Raw genomic sequence first — 22,825 nt, forward strand, 5'->3', positions numbered from 1 at the left:
TTGTGCTGTAGCTGCTTTGTGTGCTGTGGGTGGGGGTGAGTGAGACAGAGAGTGAATCAGCATGTGTGTAAGTGTATGAGAGAATGTGTGTGCGTGTAAGAGAAAGGGAGACTGGTCAGGCGTGTGTGTGTAAGAGAAAGGGAGACTGGTCAGGCGTGTGTGTGTAAGAGAAAGGGAGACTGGTCAGGCGTGTGTGTGTGCGTGTGTGCGTGTGTGTAAGAGAAAGAGAGACTGGTCAGGCGTGTGTGTGTGCGTGTGTGTGTGTGCGTGTGTGGGGATATGGGCCCTAAGGAAGAAGAACGTGAGGACAGAGCTTCAGCAGCCCTTGCTGCTTCTGGTATGTGCTATTGGCTTACAACCGAAAGAAGTACGAGAATTAATGGAGAGGGTAAGTAAAGGTGGCTTTTTAAGTTTATCTTTCTTGATTGACTGCCATTTTAATTATTAAGTATTAACTGATGTGTCTGCTGTTAGAAATAGTTTATTGGTGTGTGGAGACTTTTTAATAATTTTGAACATTTTTAATGATTGGATGTTCCATTTATCAGTTTTGAAACATTTATTATATTCTAGTTTTAGATTATTTTATATTTCTCTGGGAATGTATAAATAGAAATGTGGAAACAAAAACTGAACTGGAAACAGCAAGAAGCCAAACTCTGTATGCAGTAAAACAACGCTTTATGATCACTTTATTCTGTATTTGTTGAGGGTCTGTCAGTGTTCTGCGTGTGTGACCCAGCTAAGGGTGTTCTGCAAGCTTATAGTTTCTTGGTAGGGATCTATAGCAGCTTGGCTTGTTCTGTTTTCCTAATAGAAGGTGTATTGGTGTTTAGGGCCTGATGTAATTTTTGCAGTGTTGTTACTGCAAAACAACTGTTTTGTAGGGTTGTTACTGTTTGAGTTCCATAATGGTGGTGTAACTTTGTGCACATTAGTTTGTGTACATTATTTCAGATCCTGGAAGTCTGATAGGTACTATATTTTTGTTTTGCACAGAATGCAGAGTGGCTTTTTTGGGTTTCCATTTCCATATTTGTAATTTGTGGTCTTTCTGTACTTGGTGAAGGTTGATTCTATGTGTGTGACAGAGGTGAAGTATTTTACTAGCATGTAGGCATTTGTATCAATATTATTTATTGTGTTTTCTCATATTATCATATTACTGTTATTTTGTTAATATCTGCTTTTCAATCCTTATTTCTCTTCCCCCCATGCATATTTATTATTAAGTTACTAACTCTTGGTTCTGTGTAAAACGCCTCCAAGCGTATGTTTTCTGTTATACTGTAAACCGAGGTGATATCTCTGATGAACATCAGTATATAATCTATAAATTGGTGGTAAATTAGTTTTTTTTCATAAGGAGGTCTATTGCACCTGGTAGGAGAGAGTGTGTTATTGAGATGTAACCAGAAATATCTTTTTTTGTATGATAAATTGAACGGGGAATGTCCTAGTTTTGCTCTGCACCCATTGTTGGGGGTCGAGGGGGTTCCTGTGGAATGCAGAGTGTTTGTTTACATTTAGCCTGGTGATGGTCACATGCTCAGCATGTCACGCATGTGAGAACCATCTGTGAGGTGTGTCCCGATCAAAAAAAGGTTGAGAAACACTGGTCTAAAGAAAGGCTACCAATACTGTGTAGCATCTGCATCAAAAACCCTATGAGATGAGAATTAAAAGCCTAAACATTTGTACTCTCAAGGAAAAATAGAGATGACATATGTACCTTAAAAAGTATAAATAATGCTCAAGAGAAATTGTTTCTATAGAAAAGAATGCTCTAGAACAGTGGTTCTCAACCTTTTTTCTGTCGGGACACACCTGACAGATGGTTCTCACATGCGTGACACACTGACCCATGAACGTCACAGGGCTAGATGTAAATGTACAGTTTGCATCCATGGGAACCCCCCTGATCCACAATAATGGATGCAAAGCAGAATTATGACATTCCCCATTCAACTCACTCTACAAAAAAGATATTCTGGTTCTGGTGTCATCTCAGTAACAGCAACTCAAACTCCTTCTACTTTCAGGCTCAATAGCCCTACTTATGAAAAGACAGCAGTTTACCACCAATGCATGTCCTCTTGAGAAAACGCAACAAATAAGACTGATAAAACACTTACATGCTAGTAAAATATCTCTGTAACAGACACAGAACCGACCTAACATACTCCCAGGATCTGTAGTAATGCACATAAACTAATCCACACACAGTTACACCTGTATTATGGAATACACTCAAACAGGAGCAACCCTATCTATGAAAAGGCAACACTACAAATATTAAATCATGCCCTAAAAACAAATACACCTCTTATTAGGAAAACAGAACTAGCAAGCAGCTATAGATCCCCACACAGAAATAATTGTAAAACTATACTAATAAGCAGAATAAATGTTTCACAACAACTATGAACAGAATAACATCCAACAATTAAAAACTCATAAAAACTATTAAAAATTCTCCAAACACCAATAAAATATTTCAAAAAAAGCAGACACATCACATAATATTAAATAATTAAAATGGTAGTCAATCAAGAAAAATAAACTTAAAAAGCCACCTTTACTTACCCCCTCCAGCAGCTCTCCTACTCCTCTTCCATGCAGGCTGTAGCACACACCAGAAGCAGCAGTAGTGGCTAAGCTCTATACTCATGGTCCTCTTCCTTAGGGCCCATGTCTCTCACACACACACACCATACCAGTCATGCCCCCATGACCAGTTTCTGTCTCTCACACACCAATCATCTCCCAGTCTTTGACAAACACACCAGTCACCTTCCTGAACAGTTTCTCTCATGCCATACACACACACACAGGCTTCCCACTCCCGTGTTCCACTTACATATATGGGCTTCTCACTCTCATAATCACTTTCTCTCTCTCACATACACTCACCAGTCTCTCACTCCCATGCTTGTTCTCTCCACATGCACAGGCTTCTCATTCCCATAATCACTTTCTTTCTCTCACACATATACACACACCAGTCACCTGATCTCTCTCATGCATACACACACACAGGCTTCCCACTCCCATGTTCTCTTTCAGATATACAGGCTTCTCACTCCCATGCTGTATCTCACACACTCCCAGCTTTCTCACTCCCATGCTTACTCTTCACCTGCACAGGCTTCTCATTCCCATAATCACTTTCTCTCTCTCTCTCACACACACCCGTCACCTGATCTCTCTCATGCATACACACACACACACAGGCTTCCCACTTCCATGTTCTGTCTTACATACACAGGCTTCTCCCTCCCATGCTGTGTCTCACACACACCCAGGTTCTCACTCCTATGCTCACTCTCTTCACATGCACAGGCTTCTCATTCCCATAATCACTTTCTCTGTTACACACACGCACACACACCCAGTCTCTCTCTCATTTCTATGCTCGCTCTCCACGTGCACAGGCTTCTCATTCCCTGAATCACATTCTCTCTCTCTCACATTCACATACACACCAGTCACACCGTCACCTTACCAACCAGTCTCTCTCATATACATGCACACACACAGGCTTCCCACTCCCATGCACTCTCTCACATAATCAGGCTTCTCACTCCCATGCTTTCTTTCACATACACCCCCACAACACCAGGCTTCTTACTCCCATGCTTTCTCACATACCCAGATTTCTCACTTCCATGCTTTTTCTCTCTCTCTCACACACACATCCCTGACTGTCTCACACTCTCACATACACATCAGTCATCTCCTTGAGCAGTCACTTTCATTGTCTCTCACATATACACATACATCAGCTCTCTGACCAGTTTCTCTCAATCACACACATACTCTCGATCAAATACATTCTCTCACTTACACACAGGCTCTCAATCACACACATTCTCTCACTTACACACAGGCTGGCTGGCTGCTTCTCTCTCTGTCACTCACTTCCTCTCCCCCCGAGCACAAACGGTAGCTGCTCCTCCTCCTCCAGCCCCCGCAGGCCAAGAAGGAAGAATTCCATCGATCGCGGGAGGCTCATGCTGCTCTCTCCTTTCCCGATTACCGTCTGCTGCAATAGCTTGGGGGCCGATGCTGCAGCAGCCGCTGCTAGTTTATCACGCGGCACGGCCTTTCTTCTTCCCGCGCACCGCGTATCACTTCCTGTTCCAGGTCCGGGGGGGGGGGGGGGAATGCAGGCACGGGAAGAAGAAAAGGCCCAGCCGCGGATGCCACAGCTTTTTTTTTTTTTGCACCGCTGCCGTTCCCGCTGGGCTTGAACGTGCTGATAGCCCGGCGGCAACGGCAGCAGGGAAGAAAGAGCAGCGGGGGGACTGGGAGCCACGCGACACCCCTGCCGGTGCTTGGCGACACACTGGGGTGTCGCGACACACCGGTTGAGAACCGCTGCTCTAGAAAATGAAGCCAGAGTATAAAACTTAATGTTGATCAGAACAAAGTGATGCACAAAGGGAAAAAAGTTTAACTATAGGCACACAATCCTAAATTCCATATTAGGAGTTAGCACCCAGGAAAAGGATCTTGGTGTGATTGCTGACAATACACTGAAATCCTCAGCTCAAAGTATGGTAGCAGTCAAAAAAAAAGCAAACCATGTTATGAATTATTTGAAAAGAAATGGAGAAATACAACAGAGTATCAAATTGCTTCTGAATAGATCTATAGTACAGCTAACTGTACCTTGAGTATTGCATTCAGTTATGCTCCCCATCTCAAAAAAAATATAGTGAAGCTAGAAAAAGTACAGAGAAGGGCAGCAAAAATTTTAAAAAGGATAGTATGGCTCCCTGATGAAGAAAGGTTAAATAGGTTAGGACTCCGGCTTGGAGAAGGGACGGCAGAGAGATAAAATCAAAAGTGAAATGGAACAGATACAGAGGAAATGGTTACCTCACCCCAACCCTTCAAATTATTTAACTATAATCTATAAACTATATTTCCCAAAATAGAAACGAAAAAAGTTTTCGGGTTTGGGAAGTGGACCGAAATGGCCCTTCCCGGGCTACTGTTGGCCCCTGTCACATGGTAAGGGCAAAGGGCCACTGGCGCCATTTTGATTACTGGCAGCCGACGGCCTGAGAGGAGGAGAACGCTCCCGGGACCCCCGCTGGACCACCAGGGACTTTTAGCAAGTCTTTGGGGGGGGGGGGGTCGGGATAGTGGGGGTTTGTAATTAAATTTGAAGGGTTGGGGTGGGTTTAGGGGGGCTGTTTTTTTTTTGTTGTTTTTTGTTTTTTTTTTTAATGTGCCCTTTCTCCCCCCACCAAAAAAACGATAGGAAAACCACACGAAATTTCGTGAGTTTTCCTTTCATTTTGTCAGCCCCCCAAAATGCAAAGAAATAGGAAATATCGTCTTTATTTCCTATTTCATTGCAAACAAATGCACATCCTTAGTATTTATACTTAGGGCCTGCATGTGTGACTGAAGTTAGGTGGCTTGCTAGCTGGGAAAAAGCCTTGAACTTGTTGGGTTCAATGTTTTTCTGATTTTGATAGGGGCTGGAGATCCTTGATTGAACAGGCTCCTTGGTGCTAAAAATGATGGCACTAAGCCTGCTGGATACTGAAATGCCTGCACCAAGTGGTGAAGATTTGATTGCTGTGTCAAAGACCCGACCGGTCCCCACTCACCATCCAGCCCTCACTGCACCTGATAACTTTAAATGTGGCCCCAGCATAAAAAGTTTGGCCACCTCTGGACTAGGGCAAAGCCACTTCCCAGGAAGTAGGCATAAAGAAATGGATACTACTGGTACTTTAACATTAGGAATGAGCTCAATGGACCTTAATCTGACCCAACATGGACCTTCTTACAAGGCTCCAAGAGAGTAGACTCAAGAATATTAGAAAATATTTCACCAGAGAAAGGATAGTATATACTGGAAACAAAAATAGTTACAAAATTAAAGAAAGCATGGGATAAGCAAAGACAGTTGCGAAGCAGTGAGGAAAAAGTTAAAGTTCAATTTGGATCTATGGTATTGCATCAGAAATATCATTGGGTAGACAAGATGGGCCTTACAATCCTTATCTACGGTCATATTGTGTTCTGAAGTTTCACTTTCACATCGCATTCTAAAATAGGAGTGGCCAACTCCAGTCCTCAAGAGCCACAAATCGGCTTGGTTTTCAGGACATCCACAACAAATATGCAAGAGATTTATTTGTATATAATGGAGATAAATTAATGCAAATGGATATCATGAAACCAAACCTGTTTGTGGAGTGGGCCATCTCTGTTCTATAAAATTCCATATTGAACCAAGTGCACACTTTCCTTTCATTGATACTAGATAGAAAATAAGATGTACGAGATATATAAAAACTATCAACAGTCAAGGTAGCAAAAAAAGCACATGATGTGTTAACTAATAGAAAATACAGCCATGAAAATTGTATTCACTTCAGTACTATTTGTTATCTAAAAGGAAAAGACATTAATGCAAAGTATTGCAAATTACATAAGCCAAATTTTTTGATAAATACCAATAAAATTGTAAAAAAAAAAATGGAAACATTTCACTATATATGTAGTATATTGTTCAAGCACCCAAGAGAAAAATAAGACTATTTCCATTCTTGCTCTTTAGAGTGTTACATAACACAATAGAACTTTTACATAGTACCATGTATTTAAGGTACTTCTGTCTTTCAAAGTGATTTACAGTAAAGGTGCAGCCTTCCATACATCCCATCATTTCAAAATACTTTACAGACAAGTAGAAGTGCTAATTTTCACACATCTATTTCTCATAACACTTATAATAGAGACAGAGATGAAATCCATTCATTACAGCAAAAAAAAAAAAAAAAAAAGGAAACTGTTCAATTGGATCATTCGTTTACAGAGCAGGTACAGCACCGACGGCAGCAGAGCAAGCTTCCAAACACTGAACTTTGGGACCGATGTAATAACACACACTACCCTTAGCAAATCCAGATCCTAAAGCAACTCAGCCCAGGACGCTTGAGAGCTTGATCCGCCACACCACCCAATGCAACCACCTATTAAGCCCCCATATCCACTAAGATCCCCTACTAAAACACAGTCCAATATAACCCCGATCACTCAAGTCCCACTACTCTCAAATGCACCTCTCATCACACTCACTCACCCCCCTCACCCAGGAGCCCATCCCCCACTCTAGCCCTGTTCCTACTAGTTCCTTGCCCCATCCTTCACGCTTCCTTTTCCTACAGTTATTTAAAAAAAAAAAAAAAAAAAAAGGACTTTGGATTCAGCTGCATTTATAGAACTGAGCTATAAATTGAGTTTTTACGAACTAAGCACAAGGTGTGAGCTGCAACTAGGTTCAATTATTTGAAAATATTTATAGCCCACAGATCTGAATAGTTTGTTCTCACCAGGCTACAACATAAAAATAGTACAATAATATTAATACATAGCAACAGAATCTCCAAAACAAATACATTAATCTGTGCTTGTGCTAGAATAGAATTAATTGATCAATTAACTCAGCAACAGTTGTATTTACTCAGGCCTGAGATTTGAGTAAACTGGTTTAATTAAACCCAGCTGGAGCTCACACCTGCTACTGAGTTCAGTGAATTCTGATACAACTGAATTCTGTGAACTTAGCTGAACTGGGCAATTGTATTAAATAGCCATTGGAGAACAAAGCATAAGAGGTGTAAATCTATGGTGGGGCGCATTAGCAGGCTCAGGACTATAGTGGGTGTATGTTGGGGGAGGTCAGAAGCTGAGTGTCATGCACTAGGTGGCGGGGGGGGGGGGGCACATGATAGGGACTCTCGGAGTAGTGTGGTAACTAGAACACATGTCTGAAGGTCCTGGGTGGCCTGACACCACTGGGAACACAAAGTCCACTGTGTTCTGCACACCTGGAACCAAGCGAATGGCGTAACATGAACTGTTGCCATGTGCCCCAAGAGATTCAGGAACTTGTGCGCAGAGGCAAGGTGGCTCCAAGAGATCGACCATGCCAGCACTTTGTCCCAGGGCAAAAAACCTTGCCCTGGGCCATGTCAAACCTGGTCCCAATGAAGTCCAGGTGTCGGGATGGATTCAGCTAGGACTTTGGGTAGTTGATTAGAAGCACCGAGGTCTCCAGGATTTAGAGGGTAGAATGAAAAGACCATACCGCCCCCTGCCTGGTGTCACTCTTGATGAGCCGATTGTCCAGAAAAGGAAAGACTTGCACTCATCATATCCTCAGATACACTCCCACTACTGCCAGGAACTTGGTGAAGACATGTGGTGCAGATGCAAGATCAAAAGGTAGCACCCGATATTAGAAGTCCTCCTCTCCCACCAGGAAACGGAGGTACCTTCAATGATTGCGAGAGAGATCGCAATATGAGCATAGGCATCTTAGGTCGAGGGAGCAAAGCTAGTCCCCACTCCTCAGGAGAGGGATTAGGATGCCCAACAAAACCATTTTGAACCTTTCTCTTACGAGAAACCTGTTCAAAGCCCTCAGCTCAAAGATAGGACAAAAGCCCCCTGTTAGGGAATCAGGAAATATCTCAAGTAAAATCTGCTGTTTCGCTGATCTGGCAGGACAGGCTCAACTGCTCAGGTCATTAAGAGGGCAGACAGCTCTACTCAAAGTACCTGCTGGTTCGTTGAAAACTTCCAAGAGAGGCACAGAGGGGATTCCGGAGGGGCCCGTTGAAAGTTTAATCTGTACTCCCAATGAACAATGGATAGGACCCATTGGTCTGATGTGACAGAGCCAACGGTCTGCAAAGCTTTGCAGATGACCACGCACTGGAGGGTCATTCGTCATGGATACAAATTGCTGGCTCAAACTCCCTCGCAGTCAGTCAAAACCCCATAGCAGGGATCTCTTGCGGCCAAGGGGTGCACGGCTGTCTCATTTGTGTCCTAGCTGGCACACATTGAGGCCTCGTCCTATCTGGTAGATAATACTTCCTCGGGCAGAAAAAAGGGGTGCCTCAAGCTCTTGCCCGCAGAAAAGGATCCAAGAAGGTGGCAGACAGATGGTGACGGGTTTCATGGTAATCCTTAAGCTGTACTACCGCCTCCTTGATCTAGTCTCCGAAGAGATTTTTCCCTGTACAGGGGAGGTCTGCATTGCGCTCCTGCGCTTCTGGTTGGATTCCCAAAATCAGGCCATGCGTCGAACCCCTATGCCTGCCACCGCCACCACCCTCACCGCCATCTCAGAGATATCATAAGCCAACCTGACCTCATGCTTGTCACAATCCAATCCTTGCTGGATCACCTTCAGGATGTTCTCCTGGAATTATTGAGGGAGGCACTCCACAAGACCCTGAACTTGTTTCCAAAGGTTCCTGGAGTACTGGCTCATATAGAGCTGATAACATGCAATCTGGGCTGCCAGCATGGACTCTTGGAAGACCTTCCTTCCCAAAGTGTCTAGGGCCCTGTGATCTCAACCTGGATGGAATAAAAAACTGATCCTGAACCAATTGTTCCATTAAACTAAACGAGAGAGGGAGCAATTTTAGATCTAAATCTCAGTGGAGTACAGGATTTGATAAGAGGTAACGGTAGTGGGGCCGCTTGGCAATACTGATCATAATATGATCAACTTTGGATTAATAACTGGAAAGGGGACAGTAAGTAAATCCACAGCTCTAGCGCTAAACTTTCAAAAAGAGAAACTTTGATAAAATGAGAAAAATAGTTAGAAAAAACTGAAAGGTGCAGCTACAAACGGTAAAAAGTGTGCAACAGGCATGGACATTAAAAAATACCATCCTAGAAGCACAGACCAGATGTATCCCACGCATTAAGAAAGGTGGAAGAAAGGTAAAAACATTACCGGCATGCTTAAAAGGCGAGGTGAAAGAGGCAATTGTAGCCGAAAGATTTTCATTCAAAAATTGGAAGAAGGATCCATCAGAAGAAAATAGCATAAAGCATAAGCATTGGCAAGTTAAATGTAAGACAATGGTAAGACAGGCTAAGAGAATTTGAAAATAAGTTGGCCATAGAGGCAAAAACTCACATAAACCTTTTAAAATATATCTGAAGCAGAAAGTCTGCCAGGGAGTCGGTTCGACCGCTGGATGATCAAGGGGTTAAAGGGGCACTTATCTTCTCTAAGGTCATCGCAGAAAGATTAAATGATTTCTTTGCTTCTGTGTTTATTGAAGAGGATGTTGGTGAGATACCCGCTCCAGAGAAGGTTTTCATGGGTGATAATTCAGATTAACTGAACCAAATCACGGTGAATCTGGAAGATGTGGTAGGCCTGATTGACAAACTGAAGAGCAGTAAATCACCTGGACCAGATGGTATATACCCCAGGGTTCTGAAAGAACTCAAAAATGAAATTTCAGACCTATTTCAATTAATTTGTAACCTATCATTAAAATCATCTGATGTACCTGAAGATTGGAAGATGGCCAATGTAACCCCTATATTTAAAATGAGATCCAGGTGTGATCCAGAAAACTATAGCCCGGTGAGTCAGACTTCAGTGCCAGGAAAAATGATGGAAACTGTTATAAAGAATAAAATCATAAAACATTTAGATAGACATGGTTTGATGGGCACAGCCAACATAGATTTACCAAGGGAAGTCTTGCCTCACAAACCACCTACATTTGTTTCGAAGGGGTGAATAAACATGTGGACAAAGGTGAACCTGTAGATGTGGTGTATTTGGATTTTCAGAAGGCGTTCGACAAAGTCCCACATGAGAGGCTTCTAAGAAAGCTAAAGAGTCATGGGATAGGAGGTGATGTCCTTTTGTGGATTGCAAGTTGGTTACAAGAAAGGAAACAGAGTAGGATTAAATGGTCAGTTTTCAGACTGGAAAAAGGTAATCAGTGGAGTGGCTCAGGAATCTGTACTTGAACTGGTGCTTTTTAATATATTTATAAATGATCTAGAAAGGGGGTATGATGAGTGAAGTGATCAAATCTGCAGATGACACAACGTTATGCAGACTAGTTAAATCTCAAGCAGATTATGATGAATTGCAGAAGGACCTTGTGAGACGAAGAATAGGCTTCCAAATGGCAGATGAAATTTAACGTGGACAAGTGCAAAGTGATGCATATAGGGAAAAATAACCCTTGCTGTAGTTACACAATGCTAGGTTCTATCTTAGGAGTTACCGCCCAGGAAAGAGATCTAATCGTCATACTGGATAATACATTGAAATCGTCGGCTCAGTGTGCTGTGGCAATCAAAAAAGCAAACAATGTTAGGAATTATTAGGAAGGGAATGGAAAATAAAATGGAGGGTATCATAATGCCTCTGTATTACTCCAAGGTGAAACAGCACCTTGAATACTGTGAGCAGTTCTGGTCACCGTATCTCAAAAACGATATAGCTGCACTGGAGAAAGTGCAGAGAAAGGCGACCAAAATAAGGGGCATGGAACGGCTCCCCTATGAGGAAAGGCAAAGAAATGATGACTGTTCAGTTTGGAGAAGAGACGACTGAGGGGGGATATGATAGAAGTCTACAAAATTATGAAAGGACTTAACAAGTTAATGTAAAATCAGTTATTTACTGCCTCAGACCATGGGGCACTACATGAACTTAGCAAGTAGCTCATTTAAAACAAATTGAAGAAAATTCTTTTTCAGTCAGCACATAGCTAAGCTCTGAAAGTCATTGCCAGAGGATTTGGTTACAGCAGTTAGTGTAACTGGGTTTAAAAAAGGTTAAGTTCCTAGAGGAATAATACATAAACTGCTATTACGGTAATTAATAAGCAATAGTAGCATGTGATTTATCTAATGTTTGGGTACTTGCCAGGTACTTGTGACTTGGATTGGGCACTGTTGGAAACAGGATACTGGGCCAGCTGGACCCTTGGTCTGACCCAGTATGGCATATCTTATGTTCTCAGTGCAGGGGGTAACTGCACTGCGTGGCAAGGACTACCATAAGAAGCTTGTAGGGCAGACTAAATGGACCATTTGGTCCTTTTTCTGCTGTCATTACTAAGTTACTATCGGGCCGATAGAGTAAAAATCGCGGGAGAGCACACAGGACACTCTCCTGTGCACGCGATACAGTAAAGTAATTTATTAAAATTAGGGTCCATGGCAAAAAGAGGCACTAGGGACACTAGCACGTCCCTAGCGCCTCTTTTTGGACAGGAGCGGCGGCTGTCAGCGGGTTTGACAGCCGACGCTCAATTTTGCCTGCGTCTGTTCTCGACACCCACGGGTTTGGAAACCGGACATCAGCAAAATTGAGCGTCCAGTTTTCAACCCACGAGCAGCGGGGCCATTTAAAATTTTTTTTTTTTAATTTTTTACTTTTTTTTTTTTTTTAAACTTTTGGGGCCTCCGACTTAATATCGCCATGATATTAAGTCGGAGAGTGCACAGAAAAGCAGTTTTTACTGCTTTTCTGTGCACTTCCCCGGCACCGGCAGAAATTAACGCCTACCTTTGGGTAGGCGCTAATTTCCTTAAGTAAAATGTGCGGCTTGGCTGCACATTTTACTTACTGTATCACGCAGGAATACCTAATAGGGCCATCAACATGCATTTGCATGTTGCGAGCACTATTAGGTTCGGGGGGGGGGGGGGGGGGTGACACGCGTTTTCGACGCGCTATTACCCCTTACTGAATAAAGGTAAAGCTAGCACGTCGAAAACGCGTGTCCAATCGCGGGTTAACAGTGCGCTCCACCGGAGCGCAGTGTACTGTATCGGCCTGTATGAAGGGGATCCCCCATGCCACTTCAGCATTTTTTTTTCTTCATCTCCTACAGTGACACAAGCCTCTGAATCATATTCAATCCCTGACCTGAGGCAGAACTGGAGGGGATTGGGGGAGGAGGCTTCCCATGCTTCAGGGTTAGAGAGGCAAACACTTCCCGTCTTTACATTTTGCACCAGGAGCCTGACACTTCTCTCCTTAAGAAGGAGCGGCTTTGCTGCAGAGGCTTGGGCTTTTACTCAGAGCCTTCCTAAAAGTCTCCATTTTCCAGGCGCAATACTGCTTCACCTGGGTAAAATGCAACCCCAGCTACAGCAGTTTCAAGAGTTGTAGTTAAGTGTCCAAATAGTGGTAGCAGACAGAGTTTGCCCCGTGATAGACATCCAGCACCTACAGGTGCACACCTTGAACCAGCTCACTGCAGCCTTTTTGGCTTTCTCTATGCTTTCCGACATCTATTTAACTTTCATTCTTCATATTTTTTTGGTTTTTTAAGAACTTAAGTTCTGTCTGAGAGGCAGCCAAGGCAGCAGCACAAACATTCAATCAGCAAGGCAGTTTGGGATAGTAGGCCCCCCAAAAGAGAAAAAAATTGAGAGGAACTGGAACACCTCCATGCAACAGCAAAATGGTCTGGCTAAACAACACCATCCAACCTTATATCACACAAAGATCTCTCAGATCCTCCAACTCAGGTCTCCTCTCCATCCCAAATCTAAAAAATGCTCACCTCAATACAACACGCATACGAGCCATTACAATAGCTGGCCCTACCCTCTGGAACTCCCTCCCCACACATCTCAGAAATGAACCCTCTCAAGTCTTTAAAAAACAGCTCAAAACATGGCTGTTCTTGAAAGCCTTCCCTCCTGAATCCCAACATCCTAAAATACATGTTCTTGAAAGACCCCCCCGCTTGACTACTACCCTACACTATCCAAAACCTCCCCTCCCCCCCCCACCTTTCCCTCCCTCTCCCCCTCCCTTTCCTCCCTTCTCCCTGTCTCCCTCTCTACTCGTAACTAAGTCATAATGTACATATTGTATATAGGCTATATGCCATAACTCTATACCCTCATTTATTTATATTTCAACTGTTACAATGTTTCATTTATTAACTGTTTATTAATTTATTAATTGTTTAATTAATTTAATTATCTTGTTACAATGTAAAATAGGGCAGTTCTCGCCCTATTCAACCTGTTATCTGGAAACCGATGTGATATCTAGATCGAACGTCAGTATACAAAATAAATAAATAAATAAATAAATAAATAAACAAACAAACAAACAGCTCAGACAAAGAACAAAGGGCTCATAAGGCAGCATGAGCATGGGAAATCCCATGCATGTTCAGTAAAGTCTTTACTAAGCACGGGGAGCTGGGTCCATGTTGGTGCCATCAGAAGATACTACCCACGCATAACAACTAATTCATGCCTACCTATCAGAGAATTTATGTTTCAGTAAAGTACAATGTAATGGCATTTTCCACAGCAAGAACAAAGTTTTACGATAAGATAGAGGGAAGATCAGAGAACATATTTCTTTCTCAAGAGGTTGATAAATGCCTAAAGTAGCTTACTTGCAGAGGTGACTAATCAAAACAGAATTTAAGTCTGCTTGGGACAAATACAGAAACAGTGGTATAAGTAGGAGTTGGAAAGAAAGTAACAGAAATGGAAGGGGCCTGAATATTTTTAGATAAAGGAATTTATAAACAAATCACGTGAGCAGCTCTTTATGATACAGGTTCCTACATTATGGAACCTTTTACCTCTGGAGATTAAAAATGAAGTTTTCATTAAAAAATTTATAAAGTTGATTAAAACATTCTATTTTTATCAAGCTTTTAATATTTCATAGTAATATAAGTTTCAATTTAGATCCCTAGATTAGGGAGATTTCAAAATTTTAAAGTGAGATTGAGATATAATTTTAAAGTGAGATTGAGATATGATGAGGGTATTCTATGACTTTTCTTCTGTCAAAGTAGATTTTGGTAGCTGTGGGCACCTAAGCAGTAATGAGGTTTATTTTATAATATATTTTTGTTTTATTGTATATGCTTATATTATGTTTATTATTTTGCATTGTTCCTTGTATTAATTAATATTTTTATTATAAACCACTTAGTACTTGATAGGAGATATACAAATTTTATAAATAAGCAAAAAAAAAAAAGAAATGGGGAAAAAAATGCCAAAAAAATGTTAATTCCTCTTAATATTTTGCCCTAGCTCCTAAGATTTTGGCAGTGACTTAAGCTTTCAAAATATTTTTCGATGTTACAACAAAACAGCTTCCCACATTCACAAACACAATGCCCAACCATGGAACAGGTACAGCACAGTAGCAGTTCAAGCTTCACACACAAAATGGCTTACCACAGAAAAAGGATCATGCAGTATGTGTGTCTCCTACACTGTCCCACCTGACAGTATGTGACTCAACTCCACTCTGATAAGGTGAGAAATGAAAGATAAAGGAACAGAGGGCTAGCTTTCTATTCTCAGAATTAACTGCCTGGCATAATTAAATGTGAAAAGGTATACAAAGTTTACTGCCCTGAACCTTGGAAGGGCGGGCTAGAAATCTTTCAAATAAACAAAGTATCATGCAGCTCTAAACATTGCACATAGTAGCAGTGCTGCTGGGATTATCCCCTACAGACAAAGAGAAAGGTGAGTCAGAGGGCATTCTGGAAGACACTTACATAGGTAACCAGTAAGAATGCGCAGAAGAAAAAAAATTGTTTCAGTTTGTTTATTTGTTTTGTTGGGGTCCAAATTAGTTTCATTAGTTTCAAAAAGAAAAAATATTTTTATTCATTTGCCATTAAAGCTATGAGGGAAGCACTGCAGTCTATTCTGGGCTCGACAATAGTGATTTTCTTATTAATTCTAATGAAACTTGTGAGAAGAAATCATCAGAAAGGAGAAAGAGCTGCAAGATACTTAGAACGTGGCAATGTGGCATCAAAAAAGTGACAAAGTGGCCTAAGATTCCGCAAAGGGGTATTAGGCTTCTTCCCAACATTGGCAGTTGTCCAAAATACTGTGAGAGAAACAAAGGAGAAAGAACATTCCAAGGTGGAAAGAGAGGATGCCAGCAATAATGACATGAATGCTTACAGGTCAATACAATATAGTGCACTCAGGCCAGCGCACTGGGTAACGCTCTTTTGGATGCGCATTTTGGACATGCTAAAATAACCCCGATGCAATACAGGGATTAGCGCAAGCAAAACATGCGAGCAGCTTATAGCATTCATCACATGCAAAGTCCACGTCAATTAAGCTATTAGCTATTACCCCGCGATGCCAAAAATTGCCATGCAGCCAAGGCACCCATTTTAACACGGTAAAATTAACGCCTGCCCGATTGATGTCAAAGCATGCAGTACTCCAGGGCTCACCTCCTCATAGGGGGAACCACAGAAAGCAGCATCCCCAAGCTCTGGCCCAATTGGAGACCCTGCTGGCAGTAAGTGAAGGAGTGACTAAAGTGTCGCTTTAATATTAAGCGACACTTAATTTATTCACTCCTTCACTTACTGCCGATTGGTCCATTCACTGTCACATGTGAGTAAAAGAACCAATCCCCTTTCAGAAAGCTGTCCTGAAAGGGGATTGGTCCTTTCACTGACAAGTGACAGTGAAATGTACCAATTAGGAACAGCCCTGTCAGGCATGGGGAAGGAGCTCGGGCCAGACTATTGTGGGCGCACAGCCAGGTCACATGGGCCCCCGATACAGAACATAAGAACATAAGAAAATGCCATACTGGGTCAGACCAAGGGTCCATCAAGCCCAGCATCCTGTTTCCAACAGTGGCCAATCCAGGCCATAAGAACCTGGCAAGCGATACAGAGGCATTATGACATTTTCTGTTTTATTCACCATTCCCTTTCTAATAATTCCCAACATTCTGTTTGCTTTTTTGACTGCCGCAGCACACTGAACCGACGATTTCAATGTGTTATCCACTATGACGCCTTGATCTCTTTCTTGGGCTGTAGCACCTAATATGGAACCCAACATTGTGTAATTATAGCATGGGTTATTTTTCCCTATATGCATCACCTTGCACTTATCCACATTAAATTTCATCTGCTATTTGGATGCCCAATTTTCCAGTCTCACAAGGTCTTCCTGCAATTTATCACAATCTGCTTGTGATTTAACTACTCTGAACAATTTTGTGTCATCTGCAAATTTGATTATCTCACTCGTCGTATTTCTTTCCAGATCATTTATAAATATATTGAAAAGTAAGGGTCCCAATATAGATCCCTGAGGCACTCCACTGTCCACTCCCTTCCACGGAGAAAATTGTCCATTTAATCCTACTCTCTGTTTCCTGTCTGTTAGCCAGTTTGCAATCCACGTAAGGACATCGCCACCTATCCCATGACTTTTTACTTTTCCTAGAAGCCTCTCATGAGGAACTTTGTCAAACACCTTCTGAAAATCCAAGTATACTACATCTACTGGTTCACCGTTATCCACATGTTTATTAACTCCTTCAAAAATGTGAAGCAGATTTGTGAGGCAAGACTTGCCCTGGGTAAAACCATGCTGACTTTGTTCCATTAAACCATGTCTTTCTATATGTTCTGTGATTTTGATGTTTAGAACACTTTCCACTATTTTTCCTGGCACTTAAGTCAGGCTAACCAGTCTGTAGTTTCCCAGATCGCCCCCGAAGCCCTTTTTAAATATTGGGGTTACATTTGCTATCCTCCAGTCTTCAGGTACAATGGATGATTTTAATGATAGGTTACAAATTTTTACTAATAGGTCTGAAATTTCATTTTTTAGTTCCTTCAGAACTCTGGGGTGTATACCATCCGGTCCAGGTGATTTACTACTCTTCAGTTTGTTAATCAGGCCTACCACATCTTCTAGGCTCACCGTGATTTGATTCAGTCCATCTGAATCATTACCCATGTAAACCTTCTCCATTACGGGTACCTCCCCAACATCCTCTTCAGTAAACACCGAAGCAAAGAAATCATTTAATCTTTTCGCGATGGCCTTATCTTCTCTAAGTGCCCCTTTAAACCCCTCAATCATCTAACGGTCCAACTAATTCCCTCACAGGCTTTCTGCTTCAGATATATTTTAAAAAGTTTTTACTGTGAGTTTTTGCCTCTACAGCCAACTTCTTTTCAAATTCTCTCTTAGCCTGTCTTATCAATGTCTTACATTTAACTTGCCAACATTTATGCTTTATCCTATTTTCTTCTGTTGGATCCTTCTTCCAATTTTTGAATGAAGATCTTTTGGCTAAAATAGCTTCTTTCACCTCCCCTTTTAACCATGCCGGTAATAGGTTTGCCTTCTTTCCACCTTTCTTAATGTGTGGAATACATCTAGACTGTGCTTCTAGAATGGTTTTGTTTTTTTTTGGTTTTTTTGTTTTTTTTTTTTAACAATGACCATGCCTCTTGGACATTTTTTTTTTTACTTTTGTAGCTGCTCCTTTCAGTTTTTTTCTAACAATTTTTCTCATTTTATCAAAGTTTCCCTTTTGAAAGTTTAGCACAAGAGCCTTGGATTTGCACACTGTTCCTCTTCCAGTCATTAAATCAAATTTGATCATATTATGATCACTATTGCCAAGCGGCCCCACCACCGATACCTCTCTCACCAAGTCCTGTGCTCCACTGAGAATTAGATCTAAAATTGCTCTCTCTCTCGTTGGTTCCTGAACCAATTGTTCCATAAAGCTATCATTTATTCCATCCAGGAATGTTATCTCTCTAACGTGTCCCGATGATACATTTACCCAGTCAATATTGGGGTAGTTGAATAAACCCCCTGGCAGACCAATTGTCTCCTCCAAACAATCTGTTTTAGAACCAATTTCCATCTTCCTAGACAAACTCTTACAGCCATACGTCTCCCAAGCAGATTCGTACATTAAAGACACTTCTGAAATGCTGAAATTTCTTTCTACAGTAACATTAACTAATGACAGCATACTTGTCACTATGGACATTGAATCCCTGTATACAGTGATTCCACAAGAAGAATTGTTGACAGTAATTTCCTCAGTCTTAAAGACCCGGGTGCCTCCACAACGCATTCCCACATCGTTTGTGATTGAACTCTTACAATTGGCATTAAGTAAGAATTACTTCATGTTTCAGAATAAATTTTACTTACAAATTTGTGGCACCGCTATGGGCGCAGCCAAGGCCCCGGATGTGGCTAATTTATTTGTCACTGCTTTTGAATCTCAGTACATCAATCAAAATCAGTGGTCGGCCCAGATTAAACACTGGAAACGATACATAGATGACGTGTTCATAGTATGGCAAGGATCTGTTGCGTCCCTTCTGGAGTTTCACTCGTGGTTAAACAATTTGAATTCTTGTTTGAAATTCACTATTAACTACGATCAATATCAAGTAGCGTATCTAGACATTCTTATTACTAGAAGCGATGATACCATTATTACCACCCTTTACCGGAAGCAGAATGAGCGTAATAATTTTCTCAGATTTGACAGTTTTCATCCGCATACGTTTAAGTCCAATCTTCCAGTGGGGCAATTCATGCGCATTCGACGATTGTGTACAGAAGAGAAAGAATTTAAATCACAGGCAGAGCAACTGGCAAAACGATTTTTACAGAGAGGGTATCCCACATCTTGCGTGAAGAGGGCATATCGCAGAGCACTATACTCAAATCGTGATTATTTGTTCCTGCCGAAGAGTTTGCCGGATTCGAACCCACAGACTCTGGTTATGAGACACTCACTTGCGTCCCCTTCAATCAGCAGAGCCATCAGAGCACATTGGTCAATTCTGCAGGATCTTCACCCTATGTTTAAAGAGCCTATACGCATAGCTTATTCCAGAGGAAGGAACATCAAGGATCAAATCGTACATTCTTGTCCACGTGAGCCATTAATCCCTCACATTGCAGTTAATGATTGTGCAAATTGTACGTTCTGCAGCCTCAAATCACCAAAAACCACAATAAGTACAGCAACAGGACGATCAATATCATTACCACAATCTTCGTGCAGAACGTCACATGTGGTGTATGCAATATTTTGCCTTTGCTCACTTATTTACGTGGGCATGACTAAACGTCCTCTCCGCACCCGTCTAACAGAACATAAGTGTTGTTTAAAAACAAGAAGAATTGAGGAGCCATTGGTCACACATTTCATGGAACATAAACACACTTTCGCTGACATTCAATGGACCATCTTGGAGATAATTTCACCACACTGGAGGCGAGGTGACAGGCTATTACGTCTACGCCAAAGTGAACAACGATGGATTTTTACATTAAATACAGTGCATCCTACTGGACTCAAAGAAATAGAATGGGTCCATTTCATGTAAACATTATACACCCAGCCGAACCAGCTGGATCTTCACACAGCTGCTGAATAAAAAATCACTTAAAATCAACGAGATTCTCGCGGGAATCTTGCCTAGACGCCAGCAAGAGTAATTCAGCGGCGAGGTTGGGCAAGTGTAACACGTCACACACCCAGCTGAATCGGCATGATTTCACACAGCTGCCGAATGTAAAATCACTTAAAATCAGCGCGACTCTCGCGGCAACCTTGCTCAGACGCCAGCAAGAGTAATACGGCGGCAAGGTTGGGTGAGTTTATTCACTGTTATCACTTCAGGTCTACCCAGGTATGTGCCTATTTCTTTTACTTATACATGTGCTGCACAGCTTTTAAATAATAGATGTCTGTCCTTACAGAAGGCTAGAAGCAAGCCAAAAAGCAACTGAGTAACGGGGCAACTCCTCTCCGTTAATAATAAAAGCGGAGAATCTGTGTTTCAGTCCCTGATGAAGCAGTGCGAAACGCGCGTCGGACTGGGCTCTAAACTTCTTTGACACTCCGAGTTACTTTAAGGAATATATTTACCCCGATACAGAATTTTATAAAAACAAAAACTAACAAAAATAAGTTGAAGAATAAAGGACTTGAGCCAATGATTAAATACGACCTGAAGTGGCAAAACCTTCAAGCTAAATATGCTGGTATGCCTGCAGGTGTTATGATGGCTCTATAAACTACAGTAATGCACATTGAAATCTAAGAAAAATACAATTACCCGACGTCTTCTCAGTGAGTGTGGTAGTTGAAGTCTCCCATTATTACTGCACTACCAATTTGATTAGCTTCCCTGATTTCTCTTAGCATTTCACTGTCCGTCTCACCATCTTGACCAGGTGGACAGTAGTATACCCCTATCACTATAGTCTTCCCCGACACACAAGGGATTTCCTACCCATAAAGATTCAATTTTGTATTTAGTCTCATGCAGGATGTTTATCCTGTTGGACTCTATGCCATCCCGGACATAAAGCACCACACCTCCTCCCACCGTTCGCACCAATTACCCATTGCACATCCTTTAGTGCGACAGCACATTTGCTTATTGCCTCGAGTGCCCAGGAGAGGTGGGTGTGCATGCGTTCAAAAAAACGTGCACCCAGTTTGGACGCACTTTTTAAGCGATATTGCATCAGCCTGTTAATGGCATCACGAGAGGCAAAATGGCATTTAAAGTGGCATCAGCACCGTAAGGCACAACGAAGCATAAAACATGGCAGGAAACGTCCCAAGCTACAGATAAAGGGACCAAGAAGACTCAAAGCATGGTATCAAGATTTCAAAAGCATAGGAGTGATGCACAGCAGCACCCCAGATTGGCAAGACGACCTCAAAGTGTAAGAGCTGGAGTATGTCAGGAAGGTATAGTGGTAGAAAGAAGTTAAGAACTCCAAGGGCTAAAATCTGTGCATGGCAGCAAGGCTGAACAGCATTAGGATCCGAAGGGGTAGGGGCGTAGCATTAAGGTAGAGTGGTATGGCAGATGCCAGTCATTCTGTTCAAGTATACAGACAACCAAAGAGGGGGATGCCTCTCCCTGTCAAAGTATGGTTGCACGTGGCTGATCCTTCAGACCAGCAGCATGCGAGTGTGTCGTGGAGAAAACCAATAAGTCAGTCAACAATGTTATCAATTATGTCAATATAATATCAAATAAAGGAATCAATATATATTAAATATCAATGTAATCAAAGTCTTATAGTTCATTTAAATGTGTGCCTCTACATTATACATAATACAATGATCCCCAATTTACATAAATCAATATACAAACAAAAACCAAAACATACCTATCCATACGGATCACATACATACAAACCACTCATCATACACCAGTTTAAAATTACGTACCCCACTATATATTACCAAATCCAACAACTACAAGGCTGAATTCCCATAAAAAAACACTTCCCAATTCACATTCTATTTAATTTCCCTTCCCGACATCAGGATCCAGTATGTTTCGCCATAATGTGGCTTCTTCAGGGGAAAATTGTTCTGCTGTTATACTAAAATATTGCACTAACTCCCTCACCTAAAATATTTAAACATATTATAATCATTCAGTTCCCTTTTCTTTGTAAAATTCACAGTCTACTATTTTTCACATGAATTTAAACTTAATGGGACCATTTCGTTGTCTTCATGCGCTATCATTTATAAATCCATCAATATCGTAAGGTGTATTCATTCTTTAGTAGTCATATTTCCAACACCAGCCACTGCTGGTTTATCATCAGGAGTTATGTATTTTGACCATCCTGGGAGGCAGCACTGGTGTTTTTCTGGATGTGTACCCAACTGGTAGAATTGGGGACAGCAGGCAGATGTAGTCAGTCACTGGATATTGTTGGATGCTGGATGTAGGCCCCGCCATTGCTGTGATTTGAGGCACAGCAGACACACAGGCAGAGCAGCTACAGGACCTTCATATATTCCTTTCATTCATCTTGCCACTCACATGGCAAATCTGGAAACCCAAGCAAAGGCAAATTAATTTTCAGGAACAATAGCTTCTCCACCAAGTGTGGTGACAGCCTGGAGCAGTGAAGGCTTATGATGTTCCCCATCACTGAAAACACTCTTTCACCGGGCACACAGTGGGCAAGAGAAATAGCACTGAGCCACTCTCACTAGGTCTGGCCCGATGCTGGACTTGTGGGACCAATTTGCCAGCACATCTGTGTCTATATCCTTGATGGTATCTGCTAGATAGCGTGTCACTGAGATTTGAGCTGCAGTCTCCTTAGCTAGTATGGGACATGTGTCTTTCTTCCCTGC

At 41.8% G+C, this 22,825-nt stretch overlaps 1 protein-coding gene and 1 long non-coding RNA gene across 17 annotated transcripts in view; one reads left to right on the top strand and one right to left on the bottom strand.

Moving 5' to 3' along the window:
• ZNF618 (zinc finger protein 618) overlaps positions 1 to 22,825 on the bottom strand; it is a 638,793-nt gene that overhangs the window by 511,774 nt on the left and 104,194 nt on the right. The window lies entirely within an intron of this gene.
• LOC115096787 overlaps positions 265 to 22,825 on the top strand; it is a 90,841-nt gene continuing 68,280 nt past the window's right edge. The window contains exon 1 of the long non-coding RNA XR_003858143.1: positions 265 to 388. This is a non-coding gene — a long non-coding RNA (uncharacterized LOC115096787). The remainder of the gene's footprint in view (positions 389 to 22,825) is intronic.

This window comes from Rhinatrema bivittatum, chromosome 8, assembly GCF_901001135.1.
Source record: "Rhinatrema bivittatum chromosome 8, aRhiBiv1.1, whole genome shotgun sequence".
Classification (NCBI taxonomy): domain Eukaryota; kingdom Metazoa; phylum Chordata; class Amphibia; order Gymnophiona; family Rhinatrematidae; genus Rhinatrema; species Rhinatrema bivittatum.